This window comes from Silene latifolia, chromosome 3 (assembly GCF_048544455.1).
Source record: "Silene latifolia isolate original U9 population chromosome 3, ASM4854445v1, whole genome shotgun sequence".
NCBI classification, from domain to species: Eukaryota; Viridiplantae; Streptophyta; class Magnoliopsida; order Caryophyllales; family Caryophyllaceae; genus Silene; species Silene latifolia.
The window spans coordinates 48,550,302-48,566,008 of record NC_133528.1 but is presented as its reverse complement, the minus strand read 5'-3'; the positions used below and the strand labels follow the sequence as shown (position 1 = coordinate 48,566,008).

Sequence of the window (15,707 nt, the reverse complement as noted above, 5' to 3'; positions counted from 1 at the left end):
GTAAATGACTAACCTTCTTTTATGTTTCTAATTCAACTATGGTATTATGATGCAAAGTTGTGATAATGTATCTCCCTTTTTATTGTAAATAGGGCCTCCACCAAGTAAAGACAAGGGAAAAGAAAAACAAGCATGAGAAACCATGGAGAAGCTAAGGATAGCTTTTATGGAGCTTTGTTTTTCATTGTCTTATTTTAAGTAATGTTTTGGATTTTAGAACTTTAAGTTTCCGTGTTCGACATGGAAAAGTATTTTGGATAATGAATTGTATTTTGGATGATGGTGACTTGGTTTGCAACCCGAGTCACCCGTTTTATCATTTATCCTTTTAATGTTCTAAATTTCATCTTTAAAATGCTTGCGTTTTGAAACATAAGATCATTCACTTAAAGTGATCTAATAGACAAATATAATGACGGGTTTCATTATATGTCCACATGCATAAGGCGTGTGTATGATCATTTATAAAGTGATTTTGAGTCTATGAACTCTCCTAAAGGTATGTCAATCACCAAGTACACATATGAAAACAATAACTATTAGTCTATCTATGAGATAGTTCTCCTTATACTTCAACATCATTAATTTGTGTCTCATATGCTATCTTTGAATCTATAGTGTATTTATTCTAAAGATAGAGTGGGAGAAAAATGAGGACACAACACACAAGGCAAGATAAAATTGTGTACTTGTGTATATGAAGATCTACGCAAGAGAGAATGATTTGAATAAAGGTATATCTATTTACATAGTATACCGAATAGATGAGATCTATGGTCTCAAGTTAGTTCTATATGACTAAAGAGACCAAGTGTAGTAATCATAAGAGTATATTCTCAAGATAACTACACGAGGAGACCAAAAGAAGGTTTTGGAAGAAAATGACTAATGTAAAGTCTCAACAAGTTTTTGACTAAGTTTATGAAATAATTTGACCAATAGTTTCAACCTTGAGATTTACTTAAGAGCCTAAATGAATCACAGTAACATACTAGTTATGATCGAGTTGCAAAGATTGATATACCGATATCTTCAATAGCCAAAGTTTTAATTACGCAAATGTCATTGCTTAACCTCCCTATGAAATGGTTAAATCTCCTTCCAAAAGGGTATTTGCGAAGGACGTATTCTAGATATTGTTTATACTTGAATAATGACATTGCTACACATCATTATGACATGAGTGTGTTGGAGATTTAAAATCTCTTTCCGTAAGGTTAAGATGAGACCACTTCAAAATAGGTATTTTGAAGGGATATGATGGGAACATATATGGTTCTATCTTAATAATTTGGCAATGCAATTTTATATTTCAATTCTTGAATAAATTTCGATCGAGAAGTCAATTTCGAAATATGTAGAATTGAGTGGGAGTTAGGAAATTCTCATGTGAAGACATGGAATTTAGTGGGAGTTATCATCTTTTGAATATTTACGACTCATCACTCATTAAAGAATGACGAGCTAATACCTTCTTTCATAAAGAAGCTTTTGAGTTTTCAATTCTGGATGAAAATGGACAATGATGAATCCAATTACATCAAGGGATGTTGGATTAGTATTAAGGGATACACATCGTATCAACATTCACATAGGTTATTCATATAGATGAAAATGGAATTACCATTAGCAGTCATGGTCGTTCATTGAATCTATGAACAGTTGATCTCATGATTATTAGTAACTAATGTTTCCGCCATTAGAATAATCATGTACATGTCCAATTATGAATCATATGCATAAGAGCATGATGATTGATTGGTGAGCCATAATAGAAACGTCATGCATTCTCAAGTAGAACCCGATGAGCGATTTCAGTGTTTGACGGAATGTTCTATTGTGTATCAAGAGATTGCACATATTATAGAAAATCCGAGCACATATGAGGATTTATGAGAATCCCAATTCTTTCAAGCCTAGAAAGAGAAATGAGAAGTTTTGGAAATATGCTTGGTTGAATAAGAGGTTATTCAAAAATAATCTTTCCTAGTTAAGCTAGAACTTGTGAGAAGTGCTAAGCTAAATAATCTTGTCAATTGTTACAAGATTCTACAAAACATATACCTAGTGCATTGTATGTGGATGGAGTACTTGATCAGTACAAGTTGTATCATTCATCACAAATTCGTTCGTTATGAGATAATCGATAAGAAAGTTCTTTCAAGTTAAAAAACCAAAACCAAGGTTGGGAACCTTGATGTGTACTTGGTAAGATTCATGCTATGAGAGAGAACATGAATGTGAGGGAAATTGCAAGTGTAAGAAGTTTGAACACATGGACACATGAGATGTTAAACTTCTATTGCAATCAATAAGTGTTTACACTGACGATATACATCACAAGGTTGTAATATGATATTGACTACCCGAGTGTGATGTCGACATTTGTCGTTTGAGTTATTATTAACTCACCTTGTACATTGTTATATCCAAACGGGTTGTAGAGACAATTGAACCCCGTTAAAGTGAACATGGATTAACATTGTTTTTGCCCATAGTTACTTATATGAGGTGACGTCTCGAAGTGACTAGAGTGTGATGCGATTGATGGCAAGTTCAAGTGCCATAGAGTCATGTGAGATGACTAGTCGATCACATAGGCAGACTGTTAGGAACATTTTGTCGGGCCTAATGACCGCTTATAGAGTTCTGGAAAATTTATATAGCCTGGTCGTGGCGAGAGCTACTATAGTATTCAAATGAGTCGATTCTTTTGACTAAAGACTATTCGCCTAAGATGGCACAGTTTCAGATTAACTTTGATTTGTGTTACTACGACCTTCGTAAATGGGGTCAAATGGGCATATTTTGGGTTATGATGGCTGTGGCTAGTCGAAGGGAATGAGTGCGATAGGAATTGTCCACCCCTAGTCAGGGTTATAACAATATCTCAGGGCCACTCGAGGAGTAATGAACTGGAAATGCGTGGCCACGCTCGGAAAGTATCTATGATAGATAAGTCCGGTCAATCGCTTATTCTCCGGATCGAGGAAACCACTCTCGATATGATCACTTGCAAGTACGACCTGAAAGACACCTTGCATTGAGTGAGAGATAGTAATAGGACAAGAGAATTGGTGACGCACACTTGTCGAGGACAAGTGGGAGATTGTTGGAATATGTGTCCTCCGACAATAATGCGATCACGACTGTTGATCATGATGATCACATGTTTAAATCTCATTATATAGAATACAATTGGGAAGTAATTTTGTTATCACAACTCGGTCAACATATATCGGTAATGATTAGGTGACTAGAGTTTGACATTACTGTCGTGTGACGGTGGTGATCAGTTGACCCCCTAGGTCATACCTATAGGGCAACACTCTTAATTGATTATTTAATTAATCGTATAATGTTGCGAGTTAATTAAATTACTTGAAAATTGACGGACGATTTTGGAAGTAAAATTTTACGTATCATATTGAAATGTGATTAAATAAGATACGGTCTGAGTAATCGAATTGTATCATTACTCGGATGAAATAATTGTTTAATGTAACAATTAAATTGAATGAATTGTTATAAATACAATCAGTTGTAATTTATAAATGGTAAAATATTTTGGCACAAGTAATTATAAAATTACTAAGTCAATTTTTGTATGTGACGTATTTTTATTAATACGTTGATTTTTAATATGTTAAAAATTACATAACAAATTTATATCACATATGACATGTGACATATTGACAATTGACAAAAATAATATGGAATCCATATTATTAAGTGGGCCGAAAATTAGAGGGTTGTTGAGCTAATTATATGTTGATTGTAATTAGTGGAAGGCATGATGATTGCACTAGTCACTAGCCATGCAAGCCTATTGTTCATTGTGAAGAACAATTTTTCCATGCATTGGCCCCCCTAAAGCTCTCCTCTTACACGGTTTTGGGGAAGAAAAACCATCATTGTTTTTCCTATATTTTTACCTAATAATATACTAAGTGTAGTGTATTATTCATTCATTCCATCCATCATCAAAAATACAATTTTAGAGAGAATAAAAATCCTCCTCTCTTTCTCTCTAAAAACCGAAATATTCAAAGTGTTAAAAATATTTTGGTTCAATTTTCTACTTGATTAATATTATACTAGTATTTGTAATATTAATTTATTTAAGAGAAAGCCTTGGGTATAAAGCTTAGGGAGAGATCCTAAACTTGGATCTTTGTTCTTCCATAAGGAAAAGCTCAAGAACAAGAGAGAAAGGTGATCTCTCTTGTGCCCATTAAACCGAAATCATCAAAGTAAGGACATGATTTCTCCTCTATTTTATTATTGTTTGCATGCATAAAATCCGTATTTAATTTTATGACAAATTTATTATGACATATATGAGTATTTTAATATGTATATGAATCTACATTTCCATCAGGTGGTTGTGGACCGATTGACTAAGTGTGCTCGGTTTATTCCTATCAAAGAGACTTGGAGATTAGAAGTTCTAGCTGGTGCCTATGTGAATGAAGTAGTGCGCTATCATGGGGTTCCAAAAGATATAGTTTCAGATCGAGACCCTCGATTTTGTTCTCGTTTCTGGACTGCATTACAGGAGGCCTTGGGTAGTAAACTATTGATGAGCACTGCTTTTCACGCCGCCACTAATGGTCAAACCGAGAGAACAATTCAAACTTTAGAGGATCTTCTTCGTGCCTGTGCCTTAGATTTCCAAACTTCTTCGGAGAAATGTTTACCTCTGGTTGAGTTCTCTTACAACAACAGCTATCAAGCCTCCATTAAAATGGCACCATATGAAGCTCTGTACGGTAGAAAATGCCGTACTCCAGTCTGTTGGGATCAAACCCAAAATGTTCCAATGCTAGGACCTGATTTGGTGACCGAGTCCATTGAACAAGTTAAAATCATTCGGGAGCGGATGAAAGCCGCTCAGGACCGTCAAAAATCATATGCTGATGTCCGTCGTCGACCACTTTCTTTTGAGGTTGATGATCAAGTATTCCTTAAAGTGTCACCTATGAAAGGGGTGAAACGGTTTGGCGTAAAATGGAAGCTGAGCCCTAAATATATTGGACCTTTCCGGGTGATTGAAAGGATTGGTCCTGCTGCTTACCGTTTAGAATTGCCTCCAAATCTGAGCAAGGTTCACAATGTCTTCCATGCTTCTAAGTTGAGGAAGTAAATTAGTGACCCTAGCCATATCATCCAAGAAGAGATTCTTGAATTGGAGCCTAACTTGGCGGTTGAAGAAAGGCCAATTCGGATTCTTGAAAAAGCCAACAAGCAACTTAGGAGCAAAGTTGTTCCTCTAGTCCGAGTTCTTTGGCGTTGTGGAAATGTCGAAGAAGAGACTTGGGAGACTGAAGCTTCTATGTTAGCTAAATATCCTGAATTATTCTCGTACGGTATTCCTTTTTCTTACTCTTTTTCCGCGTTACTAAGCCGTATTTGGTCATAATTAGTAAAGATATTATTCTTATTATAGAATTTTAAACTAAAATTTTGAAAGGTTTTTATGATTTTTTTTAATGGTTTTAACATTAATGAGTGTTAAATCTTGTTATTGGTGACGTCCCAATAATGGGTTTTCTCATTTATTAGTGTAGAAATATTTTTATATCTTGATATGAAAGTGGATGTTCTTGTCTGATCAACAAGAGTATCACCGTTTCATTGAAAAGATACCTATATTTTTCTTATGATTATATTATTAAGATGTTGTTTACTATAATTTCTCCTTCTAAGTTTCGAGGACGAAACTTTTTAAAAGGAGGGGTGATTGTAACACCCGTAATTTTTACCGTTATTATTTTGCGAAAATAATTTATTAATCAAGTTGAATTTAATATTAATGTATTTGAAGTAATAATAATTCAACAAAATGTAATTCTATTATATTTTGAAGTAAATTATTTAATTTGATAGTTTCGAAATGTTTAAAAATAGTTTAAACCATTTAAAAACCTTTTATTTCGAAATAAGGGTATATCGGGGAAAAATGGCAATTCTTTTGAAAATTGGGCAAACGATTTTGGAAATGGGTCATATGAGTACTCGATCTTCTTGTAAACTCGTGTTTAAGAATTTTGGCAATGTCGGAATTTGCATTTGACAAACGGTTCTAATTATTGTCAAAATGAGCCAAAGCCGACTAATAAAATTTCGCGGGAAAAATCCCGTCTTCTCCCCTTCCTCACGGCACACCTCCCTTCCTCCTTCCCTTTTGATTTTTCTTTTGCCACTTCATCTCCCTTGAATGTTCTAACATATTCTAAAACTAAAAACACCATTGTTACACCTAAAACCTAAGCTTTTCCCGCTAATTTTCATCGTAATTTACTCGTTTCTACTCCAAATTTCATAAGAATTACATATTTGGAATCCTCTCTTCATTTCCAACGTCCTAGTATGTATTAAATTCATTTGCCCTAAATTTATTTTGTCCATCATTTTTAGGGCTTTGATTATTAGTACTTATAATTGTGTTTTTATTGTTTATTTAGGTGAAGATTTGGAAGATGAGTTTGGAGACTCATATATAGTTGAAGATAGTGGCTAGTTGTATATTAGGGTTTGGTGTTCAAGGTGCTAATTGCTCATTTTGTTGCTAAAGGTAACATATTTCGAGTTACTCGACGAATTAATGTCACATTCTTTGCTTTTTGTGTGATTTTGTGCATGTTATTTGAGTGGTTTACTTCATATGATAAAATGGGTTAAATTCATGTCTAATTCATGTCTTTTGTATGTTTAAGTTCACATATTAGTATGGGAATGAATTGGGAATGACTAATTGATGCTTCAGACGATGTTAAACTGAACAAAAATGGAAAAATGGAGGGTTTGGGGTGGCGGCCCACTAGGCCCAGCAGGCCCAGGCAGGCCCACGGCTGCCTTGGGGTTGGTCCGGGTCGGCCCGTTGCTTGTTTCGTGGTTTTTCATGCGTTGTTTGTCATTTCGGGTGCATTAATGTTATAATTAGTATAAGTAACATATGGGTAATCTTTTGAAACGGATTATGTTAGTAGTAAATATAATGTTAATGGGTAAATTATGCTTATTTGGTAGTTGGCACATGTTAGGATAGGTTATAAAATGAAATTGTAATGAATAGGCTCAAAATGAATTTTATAGCGATAATTGTAATGATTGGATGATTATGCCGAAAACTGAGCCTTGGTCCCTTTGACTGAATCGATGTCAGTCAATTGTGTGATTGGTCAGCCACGATTTAACCCGTACCTGTCGCAGGACTGGGGTTGCGGGTAAAAATTCGGTTGGATGAATTATTGTGAAAAATGGGTAATTGGCCTTATTCTTGTTTTAGGCCATTAACTATGTTTTTATTTCACATATATTGTTGGTTGATTTGAATGGGTTCTTATGTTGTAGAAACGGCCTTAGATTCCCCGAAACCTTTAATATTGTTAATATTGCTGGAAATGGAATTGGTATTGAATACTTCTTGCAAGTTGTTGTGTTTGTCATAGATAGGCCTTTATAGTCTTTGACGAGTATATGTTCACTGCTTAATAGCCTTTGTGTTCCTGTCTTGGTGGGATTATATCCAAGTAGGGGCATGACCTCGTTACTTATTTTGATAGTAAGTGGTCAGCTTAAGTACTAGCCAACCCTTTGGTGGACTCCTTAGGGTACTCACTTTGTTTTAGAAAAATTGTGGGTCTTGGGTGCGGTGGTGTGTATCCGCATGTCTAGGTCTGCGCAGATTTTAGGCTAGAGTTGTGTTGTGTCTTGGCCATGTTTTGATAGAACCTCTGAGCCAAGATACCGGTTCGATTACCTTCCCTACCTCGTGGTATAGACTCGAGTTACAGAGTGACTATTGACGGTGCTAAGAACTTATGCCTGTCTTTGATATATTGCCCTTTCTTGTATGGTGATTTTATGAATTGTAATAGGTGAGATGTAAGCCGGTTACAATTGATAAAGTTTGGATTACTGTTTGTTATATGTTTCACATGATAGCTTAAATTGGTCAGTTTAGTGTTCATAGGTTAGAATACTTGATAATTAAATTATTTATCATGTTGTTTACATGTTACATTAAAAATGACATTTCGTGGCTGGGAGGACTCGAAGTTACTCCCCACTGAATTGTGGCTTTCGTGTTTGTATAAAATGCGATTGACAGGTTGATGATGCTTAGATGGGGTACACGGACGAGCTAGTGAGCAAAAAAACCTTGGACTTAATTTGGTTATATTTTGTAGTACACCTTTAACATATGGTTGTATTTATATTTTGGAGGGACATATGTCTCCCTCTTTTACTTTGGTTTGTATCACTATATTTTCTTGTCTTTAGCTTTGTTATGTAAATTAGTTTGTTAGCATTTGCAGGTTTTGGCACCCTCCTTTGGGAAATGTTTGTGAATGGTTTAGAAAAGTTTTAAAAATTACAGGTTTTAATTAGTTGAACCAATTACAAACATATCCTGTCAGTTTTTCTGTAGAATTTACGTGTTTATTTAACGCTAAGTATGAGGGTTAAACAGCTTATACTCATGCCATCAATAGAGGGTACTCCTCTATCATTATACTTGACCATCACTGACACCGCCATGGGAGCCATGCTAGCACAGATAGTCAACGGCGAGGAGCGAGCTATTTACTATATTAGTAAAAAGTTCATAGAATATGAGATCAAATACACGTAACTGGAGAAAACGTGTCTCGCTTTGGTGTGGGCCGCGAAGAAGCTACGACATTACATCATTTGCCGATATGAGGTACGCCACGAGATCATCAGTGACCAAGGCTCTCACTTCCGGGCCGAGACACAAACCTTACTGGACAAATACAAGTGACTGGATGTTTGTTTCCATGGACTTATGTGAGATCAGTCAACTCTTCCAAGTCTTAAAATTAGCTTTTTACTAATTTTTATTATTATTTTGTTATTTAGATTTACCTTAGATATATCTCAAACTTTATACATTATTCCGCAAACTCATCTCAAACTCTACTTTTCCACTACACTTTTCTTATAGGGTTTTAAATAAACAGGAAAACAATAATACTTTAACACATTGTAGCCATTTATTGGCTGTCATTATAAAAAGTGGGGTCAAGACTCTTGTAGAGTCTTAAGTTGAGTATTGAATTTTCAAGACTTAACTTAAGACTTTGTCAAGACTTGAGTAGATTATTGGTAGTCTTGAGTGAGTCTTGTCTTAAGACTTACCAAAGTCTTGTCTTAAGACTACCAATAATCTTACCCTTATGCAGAAATTAACAGTTAAGGAGGTTTAACGCGTTTTTTTTTTTAAAATGAACTAAACTAAAGAAACTCGTTATAGATTCCTGTCATCCCCTATTTACTAAAAGAATAAGCATTCTGAAAACATTTCCCGCCAAAGTGCACTAACACAAATAAGGAGATAAATGTTTGGTTAAATCTTTCATTTGTGCTATTAACAACGAAAAAATTTGAAGATTTGGCGCATACATATTATGTACAAAACTAAACTATAAACGGTTATTATTAATTTTGCGACAAAAAAAAGAATTTATTATAGTAATTTGATAAAATCGATAAAATGAAATCATTGAATTTGAGGTATAGAAAATATTTTCATAAAATATATTAAGGTGAAATATGAAAATTAATGAATTGTCAATTTGAATTTTAAAAGTAACACATTAAAATTTAACTTCTATATATACCGCGCTTTATTGAGCGGGATCTAGACTAGTTTCTTATGTTTTAATTAATTTTTAATCCGAATTTAAGAAACCAGTTTTTATCACAAAACAAGTTTCTTATGTTTAGAAACCGGTTTAAAAACCTAACAAGTAGGTCTCTTATAAATGATTCTTTAGAGGTTTTTGTAGTAGTTTTGGTTTTAATATTTTAAAAAAATAAATTGGAGGGTAAATCATACCCAAAACAGAAACATAAATTATTGACTGAAATACCAAGAAAAGATAAGTATAAACTATTGACGAAACGGAGGGAGTATTATATAATATCAAGTATTCCATGATACATAATTGACATTTTTTTAATTGCAACGTATCAAAGCAGCTTTTTATTTATTTCTCGAACGTTTCTCACACATTACTTTAGACTTCAAAAGTATTTTGAAAACAGTTCAAATAAAGGCAATTTTAATCCTCTTAACCTCGATGTGATCGAAAACTAATTTTTAACACATTTTAATTTAATTGATCCACTTGTTAATTCGAGAAAATTATATAAATTTTTGTATTCAACAAGCCATATCATATATTTATTATCTTTTGATACCAATTTATTGGCAAATATTGATATGAATAATTTAATAATACATCTATCTTCATTCAAATTTATCTCATTTAAAATTTCCACTATCCTAATTCTACCTTACCAAATTTCAAGGTTAGTAGTATCGCCATTCCGTGTAATTTATTAGTGATTTGGGGTACAACGTGTTTTTTCCGAAGTTTTCAACCAATTGTTAAGTTTCATGGTTAGTAATTTACATGAGTCGTGGCGCTTTAGCTTTTTTTGTTATTTGCTAATTTACCAGAGTTCAACTACGAAGAGAAGCTGACACCCTGGTTGAAAGAATTAATTAGGATTTTGATTTCGTATTTGATTACGATACATTACTACTTTAACTTGTCTATATTGGTTTATTTTTTTATTTTTTTTTGGTGCATAAGAGGGGCCAAGCCCCAGATACAAAACAAATTTAAACACGAACTATTCGGGGGATAGCTACCCCGAGTACATCTTCACGGATAATATTGCGCAAGCCATCAGGAGGGGCATCGTAGTAGTTCACGGAAATACTCGAGTTAACCCCGGCGTTTGCAAGCCAATCTGCTGCTCTGTTAGCTTCACGAAACACGTGATCGATCTTAACGGTCCATCCTTCTAGCTTAGTGAGTTCGATGCATCTTTGGACTAGTGGTCGAAGACTATTGCTGAGGAGCTGCTCCTTTTGGATAAAACTCACGCATTGTGAGTTATCCATATAAACCAACAACTTACGTACCCGTAATGATCTAGCAAGTTCCAACCCGATAACCAAAGCTTTCATCTCCACCCTCATGGAATTACAGATGCCACACGAAACATGAAATGCCCTAACAAAGTTACCCGCCTCATCTCTTAGGATACCTCCGCTTCCAGCCGGTCCCGGGTTTCCTTTGGATGCACCATCAGTATTAAGCATTAACCAATCGTGTGGAGGAGGAGACCATCTCTATATTGGTTTATTAAGATGCAAATCAATAGGCATACATAACATATAAGTGGGCAAATATATATATATATATATATATATATATATATATATATATATATATATATATATATATATATATATATATATAGGGTCAAGGTCCCGTACGAACTAAAGTTCAATACGAACTGTACGAACTAATTAAAAAACAAAAAAGCAAAACCAAACCCATCGCATATCTAGCGTCTCCCTTATCCTTTATGTTCATCTACACCCCCAGCTAACTTTCCCATCTCCCTCATCCACCACCCGCCGTAGATGGTGTTATCCTTCGCCGGCCACGCTGACCAAGCTAGCAAGCCGCCGTTCTTTTGTCGCTTCTATTGCCAGCAACCAAGTTATGGATTTTCTGAGAACTTCTATTAATGGTAGTTTTCGGCTCTAAATTAGCCATGGGATCGATTGGTACAAAAAGGAAAGTGGCGATGACGATAAACATGGCTGCATTTCCGTTTCAAGTAAGATCTTCTATTTGGATTAATTGTAATTTCTTGCATTATTTTGTTAACTTGATTAGAATTGGGGGTTTTCTTTGTTTGCTTTGATTGATTCAATCAAGCTATATATCTGATATGCTATTTGTTTGTTCTTGTTCTCTGTTGATGCAATCGTGTCATTTTTATCCAAAATGCTTGGATTTTGTTTCTTAGTTAATGGTATAACAAAGGTTTCATATTGCAATAGTTCATCATCAATTTTTCTATTGAATTGTATGATTTTAGTTATTTAAACCAGTTTGTTTATTGATATTCGTGTTAGATTAGTGCTTCGGGTCGTTGAATGAACTTATTGATGTCGTTTGATGATAAATAGGACATAATTGCTATTGTGCTTTATGTGTGATTCTAAATAGATTAGATTTGATAAATACGATAACTGTAATTGAGGTTTATTAATTTTGAGTAAGACTTGTTGTGAACTGATAAGTTCCGGTCTTTGATATGGGTTATCTCTAGAAATCTCGTTCATTTGTAATTCTATCTTATTTCACAGAAAAAGTTGGTCCATCCAATCTTTACCAAAGTCGTTCCATTCATCTGACTAGTTGTAGTAGTAGCAAAAGATTCCCATTTGTTCGTTTGTTCCCTTTGATTCTAGGTAGGAATTTCTTAGGATTTGGCACAAGTAAGTTTTAACTAACCGAGGAGCTCGTAGGAGATTTGTATAAAATAATCATCTTCATAAGGGAGAGTTCTCTGATTGTGTCGATAACTGCACATACAAGGATCTTTTCGATTGACTTTTTTTTAGGATAAGGGTATAAGCAAACCAAAGTAGATTGAATTACAGTTATGTCATTATGTGTACTTGTATTTATCGCTGACTCGTGTCACGGACTAAAGGTATAAGTTATGTCATTATGAGTGTATCTAGCTAGTTAAAGGTATGTATCTAGTAATTTAAAAAAGTGTATCTAGCAACTTAAAGTAACGTATCTACTAACTGAAAATAGTGTATCTAGTTAGCCAAAGATATGTATCTAGTAATTTAAAGAAGTGTATCTAGCTACCCAAAGATATGTATCTAGTAATTTAAAGAAGTGTATCTAGCCACTTAAGGAATGTATCTAGTAACATAAAGGAGTGTATCTAGCTAGTTAAGGATATGTATCTAGTAATTTAAAGAAGTGTATCTAGCTACCCAAAGATATGTATCTAGTAATTTAAAGAAGTGTATCTAGCTACCCAAAGATATGTATCTAGTAATTTAAAGAAGTGTATCTAGCTACTTAAAGGAATGTATCTAGTAACTTAAAGGAGTGTATCTAGTTAATTAAGGACATGTATCTAGTAATTTAAAGAACTCTATCTAGCTACCCAAAGATATGTATCTAGTGAAGCCTTATCCCGACCCACCCCTTTTTTGAGAGACCAATTTATATAAGGGCCTTCTGGTGAAGCCTTACAATACCCTTACCCTTTCATTGAGTTGGTTGTCATCTGGTTGCCTTATATCTTGCTTACATTGCTTTGTTTACTTATAGCCTCTTAATATATTTGTTATAGTTACCTTTTCGTATCTAAGTTCACGTACCACTGAAAATTGTTTCACGCTTCGTGGGTTTTACCTTTTAGTAATTTTCTCGTAAATATATCGTTGGTGGTTTTTTTATGCAGGTGAAAGCTATGATATGAATGAGTTTATGCTTTTCTACTAGCCTTTAACTAGCCCTTTGGCGGTTTATCCTTTAATTTTTATCTAGATCATGTTGCTTCCACCTGCATTAATTTTTGTCTAGATCATGTTGCTCAATGTCGATCATCGTGAGAAGAAGGGAAGTCTTATGGTTTTTAATGCAGGTGGAAGCTACGAAATGAATGTGTCGATGTGTTTCTTTTTGGCTTTAACTGATGCTTTGGCCGTTTATCCTTCAAGTTTTCCTTCATCATGTTGCTGCCATACGACTAGCAAACAGCAAATGTCGGAGATTGTGAGAAGTCGGAGATTGTGAGAACAAGGGATTTTCTTTGCTATGGGACTATGTATGAGTAGTTCAATGGAAGACTACAGTGCCGCTGGTAGACTATCTAAATGTCATGTAAGCCACAAAATGTGAGTTTCAAATCTCTGAGAGTACCCCAAGTTGGCACGTCTTAAGACTCTCATGACAAGCCAGCCTCGTATTGAAATTATCAGGGTAATACCATGTGTATGTGGTAATAACATATGTATTTGTTGTATCTGTAATCGAAGATTTTAAAACCTGATTTATATATCCATCCTTCATCCCTGGGTTTTCTCTTCAGCGTCTTTCAAGAATTTTTGATGGGTTATAATTTGGATTGATTGAATATAGGAACTAATTGTATTTGTTATATCCATATGATTATATGACTGGCTTTGTGGTTCTTGTAATGAGAATGCATGTTATATTTGGGTGAACTGTGGATATCGAGGTGTGACTGATGTATGTATCGGTTGATGTGTAGCTCAAAATAAGATATCGGATATCGAGATGAAGCTAATGGACATTGACAGTGATCATTTGGGTATTCCAAAGGCTGAATATGATGCCATTGTTAAAATGCCATCATCTGATTTCCCTACTCTATATTCACACTTTGTCACAATTGGGGATACTGGTGAGTTGTTTCACTCTCTATAGAACTGTGTATATACTCATACTACCTGCAGTTAACACTCTTATATCGAAACCAAATAGTGACAGAATAATCTGAGCTAATGTTTTATGACAGTTACCATTACCGTATCAAAGGAAGGTGTGACTTTCTCTACCAGAGGTGACATTGGATCTGGAAACACTACCTTCAGACAGAACACCTCCATCGAAAAGGTACTATATGATTGAATTTCTATTGGGGTACTTAATCATCGTTCAGTCTCAGTCATTGATGTTAATGAGAGGGGCTTTACAGTTTTCTCATGATGTTAGGAGTTTTGACAATTTAGTTGATAATTTTGCAGCCAGAGGATGCTGTTATTGTTGAGATGATGGAACCAGTGGTATTGACCTTTGCCTTGAAGTACATGACTACATTCTCTAAAGCGACGTCTCTCTCTAGCCAAGTGACCATAAGCTTATCCTCGGATATTCCCGTTGTGTGGATTAAAAGATTGCTGAAATGGGCCACATCAGGTACTACCTTGCTCCCAAGATAGAGGAAGAGGACTTGGAGACCAACACTCAGCCTGAAACCACCACTAGACGTGAAACTAGAACTGAAACCCGGGCTGAACCACAGGAAAAAGCAATGACTTTGGCTATTACAGGCACAAAGGAGGAAAATGGGGTTGAAGATGAAGTTGTCGAAGATTCTCAGGTCAAGATGGAAACCGAGACTGAAGCTGAGATGAAGCCTAAAGTAGAGAAAAAGTTTGTGAAAGCAGAAGTAATAGCAGTGGAAGATGAATGTATGATGGAAACTGAGTTCGGAGAGGAAATAAAGCCGGAAGTGGATGCAACAGAACCAAAGGCTGAAATTGAAGTCATGGAAATTCAGTAGCACCTTGAAATTACTAGTAAATCTTGATTGAGACATAACCACCATTCTTATCTTGTTTGAGGTACATTATTAGAGCCATTTTGACTGGCATGGAAACTGTTTCGGGTCCTGGAATCATTTTTATGTAGATTGGTACGGAGTATTAGTTAGTTAGTAACGGTTTAGGTCTTTTTTGAACGAGTGTACCCTCCACTTTAGGCTTGCTCAAAGTTGTGATTGTTATTTTTAGTCTTGTTCAGGAATTTGTTATCAAGTCCGTTGGTAGAAACTCTATTTTGCACAAGCTTAGTAATTAGTATAGTCAACAGGTAACACCGAGAAAACAAAGAAAAGGTTCCAACTAAATAAGAACATAAAGATATCAAATTGTGATGCATCAGTAGCCATAATTCAGATTTGCAGCATACATTGTGACAAAATTGTGATCATCACCATTTTCTCTCAACCCTCGATTTTGTTCCAAGGTGCTCCAGCAGTTGAGGAGTAATAATTTAATATCGGAATATTGTTCTATTAGAACAAATGGA

At 34.9% G+C, this 15,707-nt stretch overlaps 1 pseudogene; it reads left to right on the top strand.

Annotated features, from left to right (window-relative positions):
• Positions 1–13,457: 13,457 nt before the first annotated feature.
• On the top strand, positions 13,458–15,180 carry LOC141649040 (uncharacterized; annotated as a pseudogene).
• The last annotated feature ends 527 nt before the right edge of the window (positions 15,181–15,707 follow it).